At 36.5% G+C, this 8,166-nt stretch overlaps 2 long non-coding RNA genes across 3 annotated transcripts; both read right to left on the reverse strand.

Moving 5' to 3' along the window:
* Positions 1-508: 508 nt before the first annotated feature.
* Positions 509-2,063, reverse strand: LOC120779330. The gene is made up of 4 exons (XR_005705648.1): positions 2,026-2,063; positions 1,874-1,953; positions 830-882; positions 509-763 (listed from the first exon to the last, which is right to left on the reverse strand). It is a non-coding gene; the product is annotated as an uncharacterized LOC120779330 (long non-coding RNA).
* Positions 2,064-2,069: 6 nt separating this feature from the next.
* On the reverse strand, positions 2,070-7,803 carry LOC120779329. Of its 2 annotated transcripts, none has more exons than XR_005705647.1 (4): positions 7,718-7,803; positions 3,249-3,396; positions 2,959-3,173; positions 2,070-2,392 (listed from the first exon to the last, which is right to left on the reverse strand). It is a non-coding gene; the product is annotated as an uncharacterized LOC120779329 (long non-coding RNA). The 2 variants fall into 2 exon arrangements; XR_005705646.1 differs by having other exon boundaries at positions 2,959-3,189.
* Positions 7,804-8,166: the final 363 nt, after the last annotated feature.

The raw sequence follows: 8,166 nt of genomic DNA on the forward strand, positions 1-8,166 counted from the left end.
ATGGTTATATGCTCGATTATAGCCATGTTCATTTATCATATTTACTTAATTATATTTCAGAATATATTCAACAATAGGCCAGAAGTTTGTTGGGTGAGGCCACCAGAAACGTTTATTTAGATAATTCTTTATTATTAACCACAAACTCAGGCATTATAAAAACTTTTAATTCCGCTGTATAAGAGTTGTTTCAAGAATATATCTGTAAATAATATGTGTATGCAGGCGTTAGCTCATGGTTTGAAAGCAAATCTGTAAGCTTAAGTTAATACTTGCATTGAGAGTAATATTATTTCGCTCAACTGTGATATTTTCAAGTCCGCTGATGCTAACTGTGATGAAATGCGCTCACCTTTTTCAATACTACTGCGAAAGCAATAATATTTCTTTCTCCGTATCGGAAGTTTCTGATCGATTGCTCTTAAAATGAAGAGTAGAAGAAAGCGAGAGAGAAAGAGGAAAGAGTTTACTCAGCCTGAGAATACGGGAATATCAAAAATATCTCTGGTATTTCTTATAAGAGCTTTTATTACAAGATATATATTTATTAATATTGTTCATTTAGTTCGACGTCTTCAGGCGCAACAAAACAGGAATGAATACTTCTTTCGGGTAGTGAGCACTTTTGTCCCCAACGGTCATTTTCCTCGTCATATAGTGATACGTATGTCTTCCTAGGAAAGAGCTTGCCAGTAATAGCGCATAGTTTATTGTCTAGCAATACGCAAGCTATAAAACCACCGTAAACTTCCAAAGAGCAAATCTGCGAAATTTTGTCAAGAATATTTAGATTGACATCAAGCGATAGGCAAAACTCAACTTAACATACCTTGCACCATATGTTTCGTTGTTACGAACTCCCAACCATCGGAAGTCGTATATCTGGAAATAAAAAAAAAAACATTGAAGAAAGAATGCTTATCTCTAAACTAAAACGACAAAAGTGACATTTCGACACGTTGCATAGTCTATTTATAAAAAAGTAGAATTATTCTAAAGAAGTCGCTGACAATGTCAAAGAGTTAGAGTTTTCTAAAGTCAGAGTCATTCAGATCATAACGTATCACTGCATTCCCTTCTTCTTAAATGTAGAGGAACCTTATTTTTTTATAACCGCCAATAAATTATATTTGAATGTAAAATATCTCCCTTCCGCCTTTTAAATTTCGCGGCTACGTAAGTATAAAGCGCTATAGAGCTTCTATCTGGCAATACTATACATCTTTGAAAGGTCTTGACATAACCTACAAAACGACGCTAAGCATGATTAGCGGACGACCAGTGACGACTAATACCGATCAAATCATGGAAAACATCGAGTTAGACCGGCGTGTGGCATCTCGTGACTTCGCCCAGAAGATGACACATTTTTAAAGCGGATGGTGACTGGCGACGAAAAATGGATCACATACAACAATATCAAGCGAAATCGGTCGTGGTGGAAGGCCGGTGAATCGTCCCACACACTGGCCAAGCCGGGTTAGATGGCCAGGAAGGTTTTGCTGTGTGTTTGGTAGGATTGGAAGGTAATCATCCACTTGAGCTGCTACCATATGTTCAGACGCTTAATTCTACCATCTACTGCGAACAATTAGACCGCTGCCTGTTTTTGCCCATAGCGATCGCCATTGTTGGTGTAAAGTTGAACTCAAAAGTGATTGTCCGAGTTCTTCGCAAATAAGGAGGGGGCTTCTACGAGGGGTATTATGAAGTTTCCGTTTAGATGGAAACAGATTATCTAACGAAACGGCGAATATTTGAGCTACATCCGATCACTGAAACACTTTTTATAAAACGTTGAATAAAGAGCAAAAAAGCGGAAGGGAGATATTTGACAACCTACATATTATCATTCTTTAAAATAGTTCTATACCATTGCTAATCAATTTCTATACTCGCGTATTCTTGCCACTTATTCTCAGCTTTGTTATATTGCAGCAGCTTGGGATTCATCTATTCCAAAAATATTGTCATACATTAATTTAAGATTATTATATTTGAATATAAGCCACAGTGTACGCTTACCTCTGTTTCCTCTGAGCAAACCGCCAGCAATGTTTTCTTCATCAGAATAAGCAGCACCGATCCCACGTGGTTCTGTAAATCGCATATTTATTTTTGATCGCGGTGCAGGCTTTCTGATCCACGGCCAGCAGCTCTCAACCAGGTAGTGTATGTATGTGTGTCAACAGAAAGTTCACTTCGACTTGGGTAAGCTGGCGACAAGCTATTAAAAGTAGCAGTTGTCCATGACGCTCAAGAACATTGTAATCGAACCAACGGTTAACGGCATCGAAATCATCTTCCTCACGAGTTATATTCAAATTATCAGATTCCAGAATACGTTGCATTTTTTCAACATCGAAATTTGGAAACTCATCGCTTTGGCTGACTAGTATTATCAGAAATAAAAACGCTTTTGTGAGACATTACGTGTATATTTTTCTACTCACCTCCATGAAATTCTGTATTTCGTATTCTGTGATTTTTTGCCTAAGAAGTTCACATTTCGTTTCACGCTCCAGCGTGTAAGCACCCTGTAAAGGGTATTCATCGATATGTATCATGAGGTAGTCCACACAACTTGTAATCGTCCAATTGCAAGACGATTGCTGCTTTCAGAATGGCACCGATATTGTTAACGGTAATGAAGATCTGTCCGATGTAACAAAGGGTAATTAGACGCAAAATATCGCTATCTACATCACTTATCTCTAAGACAGTAGTATTGTTTTGACAATGTCTTCGCCATGGCAGCAATCGTTTTGCAATTGGACGATGCCATAAACAGTTGTGTGGACTATCATGACACATATCGATGAATACCCTTTACAGGGTGCTTATACGCTGGAGCGCGAAACGAAATGTAAAGATCTTAAGCAGAAAATCATAGAATACGAAATACAGAATTTCATGGAGGTGAGTCTTATTATACAATTTTGTTTCTGATAATACTACCTCATGGCACATATCGATGAATACACTTTACAGGGTGATTATGCTTCCATACAACTTTTCAAGGCATGACCGTAGAAACAAAAGGTTTTGGACGCAAAAACATATCGCTATCGATATCATTTATCTCGATGACGGGATTATTGCCTTGAACGCCATTGGAAAGGTTCTCGAAGTAGGGACCCGCTGCTGCGAGTATCAAACGATGCGCGGGTACACTAAGCAACCCAAAAACTAAAAACATTAAGTTATACATATAATTTAATGTAAGCTGAGGACAAAGTAATACTTACAGAGCCGTTGGGCTTGAAATTTTAAATGTCACATCGGTCAGAGACTGTTCGTCGAAGAAGCAAATTTTTCGCCATTCATTTCTCCATCAAGCGGTTCTGCTCACTGTAATTAATTTGTAGAGCAGGTCTTACTGGTTACTGAACTTTCCTTTCGTAATAAAAAAATGACAATATTAAACGGAATGCTTTAAATTTGATATGTATATAAAAATGAACGCATAACTCAACAACGCCCGGACCAATTTGGCCAATTCTTTTTTTTAAATGTTCGGTGAAGTACAAAGATGGTTTTTACGGCAAAAAAAAATTTCAATAACTGCCGGAAAACCCCTAAAAAGAGATCTTTTCTTGATGCTGAATGTTTTTTTTTTAGTTCGAGAACGGATGCACCAATTTTGATGAAATTTTCAAAGCATGTTCGTCGTGACTCCGGGAAGGTTAGGAAATTAGAAAAAATTTAAAAGGTACTCTTCATGAGGAAAATCCGCAAAATTGGAAATTTCCAAAAAGTAACTTTTTTCACACACACTTTTTTCCCATTTTTTTTTGGTTTTGTTTTTCAGTATTTTGATTTGTAAATTATTTGAATCGTTCAATTTCGGTCGCTTACTTTTTTATTCCGGCTTTTCAAAAGAAAAATTATTGAAAATTATTCAGGGAAAGCTTTATGTGAGTTTCAGACGAAGTGATCAATTACAAATTGAAATTTGTTACGAAGCCACGAAGAGGTCGCGCTAATATCGGTCGGCGGGTCCGTCAACACCCATTGGCATCCCAAGACACATGACCGAGTACTCCCAGGATGTGGTGACATATGTGTGGAATTATAAATCGCGGTCAATCAGCAAGCGATTATCACGATGTCACAATACTACTTTTCAAACAACAGTTACAATGTTTGATGGATTTTATCTTGAAGCAATTTATGTATATATGGTGCAGTCAGATGCTGGATGTACTCTGTTGAGTTGCAAAAGAGAGATTTGCCGCACGCACACATTCTTCTTTGGATGGTAGAAGGTGGTTACACCAGCACAAATTGATGAAATCATTTCTGCGGAAATTCTTGATGCAGAGAAAGATCCAGTATTATACGAAGTAATGAAAACCAATATGGTCCATGGACCTTGCGGACAACATAATTGCACTTCGGTTTGTATGTCTACCAATAAATGCAGAAACACTATCCACGTGCTGTTTTTTCGGAAACACGACCTAGAAATCATGGATATCCACTCTATCGGCGCCACTGGCGACAATGGCAGAACATTCAGCACTCAATTTAGAAGAGTAAATATCGAATCGACAACACACGGATCGTACTATATTCACCATTATTGTCTAACTCACATTCAAAACTCATATCAGTGTTGAATATTGCAGTTTGGTTTATCGATAAAATACGTTTGCAGGTACGTCACCAAAGGAAGTAACCCGGCAGGTATTGGTCGTGAATGATACAGTCGATACGTGAACTGCAATAAAGCGCTTTTTAGGGTATTTACTTTTGCAATTCATGAACGTTTACCGACTGTTGTGCGCCTCGCAGTTAATTTGGAGAGTGTATTTTAATACAGAGAATACAGTACAGTCAGTGGAAACACCGCCAGCAACAAAATTAACATTTACGAGTTTTTTCTCAACTTTCGTCAGTGATCCGTTTGCGAGAACTACCTTCGGTTGCTATTGATTAATGTACGCGATTCAACTTCATTTGAGTCATTGCGTGTTGTGAATGGTACGATGTATGCAACTTTTTGAGAAGCATGCCAGCAATTACAATTGCTGCAACATGATGATCCATGGAATCAAACGATGGACGATGCGATAGCTACTTCGCATGCCACTGCAGTTCGTACACTTTTCGCGATGATCATTTTGACATATCACCCTTCAAATTCACGTCAGTTATGGGATATGAACAAAAATTACAAGAAGACAATTTACATCGTATTTGCTAAGTATTGGTAATTGGTAAATTCCGGTTCCTGCCTTTTGTCAATTCACTTCAACGAAAGCTGAACTCATCACGAATGTTTATCCGAACATTGGCTAAATTATCGTAACTACCATTGCTTGAGTGCACCCGCAATTTTAGCTGCCAAAAATATCGATCTTAATGACTTAAACTGGAAGATTCAATATCAAATTCCGGGGGTTTTGCACTCATACAAATCGATCGATCGTTTTGTCAAGGAAAACAACGCCGTGAATTATCCAGTGGAATTTCTAAATTCTTTGGAGAGGCTTGGTATGCCTCCGCATCATTTGCGTCTCAAAGCTGGATCTGTTGTTTTTATGTTTCGCAATCTGCGCTATCGAATACAAGGGGGCAGAATGCTTGATTCTACGAATTCCTTTGAGTTCTAACGATTTGCCATTTCAGTTCAAACGTATTCCGTTTCCAGTGAAAATTGCTTGACAATCAACAGGACATAAGAATAGTCGCATAGAGTGTGGCATAAATTTGGAAATGCTATGTTTTTCACACGGCCAGATATACGTGGCGTGCTCACGAGTTGGAAAACCATCTTTTCTGTACACCGGAATAGAAACTATAAAATGTTGTTCATCAAGCCGCGTTACATTGAAAAAAAAAAAAATGAAATGATAAATTTAACTTGCTTTTCATTTAAAAACACATAATTCCACCCAGGACAACGGTTGCGGGGTCAGCTAGTTTTAAATAAAAAACTACATCGACTAAGACGAAATATAACTAAAAAAAAAATCCTGATGTCGTGATTAACGATTTAAATGCAAATACTTCGCAAAGAAGAGCAAAAACAAGAAAAGCCGTTAACTTCGGCTGCACCGAAGCTAATATACCCCTCACAGATGCATTTATTTACTATGTAATCAGTTTGTATGGAAGCTATATGCTATAGTTATCCGATCTGAACAATTTTTTCACAGATTATATTATTACTTTAAGCAGTAATCCATGCCAAGTTTCGTGAAGATATCACGTCAAATGCGAAAGTTTACCATGCAAGCAGTTGCTTCCGATCATTCAGTTTGAAAGCAGCTATACGACATAGTTAACCGATCTGAAAAATTTCATCGCAGATTACATTGTTGCCTTAGAAAATAATCTATACCAATTTTTTTAAAATATCTTGTCAAATGTCAAAGTTTTCAATACCAACACAAAGCCTTTGAAGGCGTCGAAACATTTAGTGATGAATAATTAAATATTTGCGTTTTACTATATTTACAATTTCTGGGAACTTTTTTGTGTCGTTCCTTCTAATTTCGGTTCGCACTGATTTTGTCAGCTACTTTAAGCAGGCATATATCTGACTTCCAATCTTTTTTGATAACAGCTGCTCAAAATTCCGTAAACTTTGTAAACAGGGAAAGAGAATGATAGAGTAATGAGAGTAAATCAGAGAGTTTCGCATGATGTCATAGTTTCGATTAGCGGTATCACGCGATTCATCACAGGTACCAAATTCTCTTTTTTTCTCAATTAGAATTAAATTTTAATTTATTTCGTTTACAATGACGATCAATCTAATTTTTTGAATAAACTAAAATATGCTTATCACACGAGCGTTTTAGGTACCCTCCTCGTAGAGTTAAGACTTCTGCATAATTCTTATACATATGGAAACATTTGTACACTCGAGGTCATGCAAAGCTAACCGCCATACTTTCTTAAAATTTGTTTAGGTCTTTTTGGTTCGTTCGTGATTTCTTTCAATTTTCTTTTTTATTCAATTCCAGTATAGTAATTTTCAATAGTTTCGATAAATAACATATCATTAACTAATTTTTAAATAAAGTGTTGTCAAAATTGCTCAACACTTCAAAATTTTTAGTGACTATATGTATGTACATGTGTATACACATGTAATATTTTTATGCCTGTATGTACTTACATATTTATATAATTTGTATTAGCTACTAAGCGGTTTGCCGATCTTTAAGTCCGAACACGGGAGTTCTATTTTCTATGGCTTCACAAAGGACTACATTAGGCCACGTGCGATCTCTGATCAGCCATCTAACCTAACCTAACCTAATGTACATATATTTGGTTGCACGTGTCAACGAAGATTTCACATGAAACAATGAGTGTAGGTACATGTCATATATAATTTATTTGTAAGCTGTTGTTTCACATTTTTTTTGATACCCACATAATTCCAAACGTAGATAAGTGCGACCGCATGGTTTTTAAGATATTATCAACGCTTTTCACGACCACAAATATAGTATATGTATACATATACATACATGCATACATATATACATACATATGTACGCATTTAGGTGATAATACAGCAAAAATTTTATGAAACTCAACATTAGGTATGTCAATTTCTACACACGTGTGTGTACACTTATGTGCTTTGATAGCAACTCAGAACAAAATAAATATAAAAAAACTTGAAGGATGACTTCTTTTAGCTATTCAACAGCTCGAGTTATATACAACTGGATATATTTTTGTTCATACTTACGGATATTATTGTAGTATAGTACAATCTGGACATGAATTGTCGGCAACTGATATAACTGCACTGTTCAAAACGCACAATTCAAATAAAATGAAATCGTTCGCTTTCCTACTCACGCTATACAGTAGCTAAAACACTTTTGCAAAGCTGAGCTACTAAGTATAACGGTAACTTAGAGAGCGATCTCTTAGCGCTCTCGTAAAAATAATATTTCTCTGTCTCTGTGTTGAGACATTTAAATTGCATTGCTTAACTTAACGGGGCATCTCGACAGGATAAAATTTATAGCATACTAACTGTATTGCCGTGCCTATCACCTGGGGAGACTCCACATTACTTATTGCTTACAATATATAGAATACTAATTAATTTGCCATATACTGTAAGCTATAAGCTGTCACTTCAGCAGTTTCACAGGACAGGTTTTATTTCTATGAAAATTTTGAAGAGGC

Source organism: Bactrocera tryoni, unplaced genomic scaffold (genome assembly GCF_016617805.1).
Source record: "Bactrocera tryoni isolate S06 unplaced genomic scaffold, CSIRO_BtryS06_freeze2 ctg7180000182913_QRY, whole genome shotgun sequence".
Taxonomy (NCBI): domain Eukaryota; kingdom Metazoa; phylum Arthropoda; class Insecta; order Diptera; family Tephritidae; genus Bactrocera; species Bactrocera tryoni.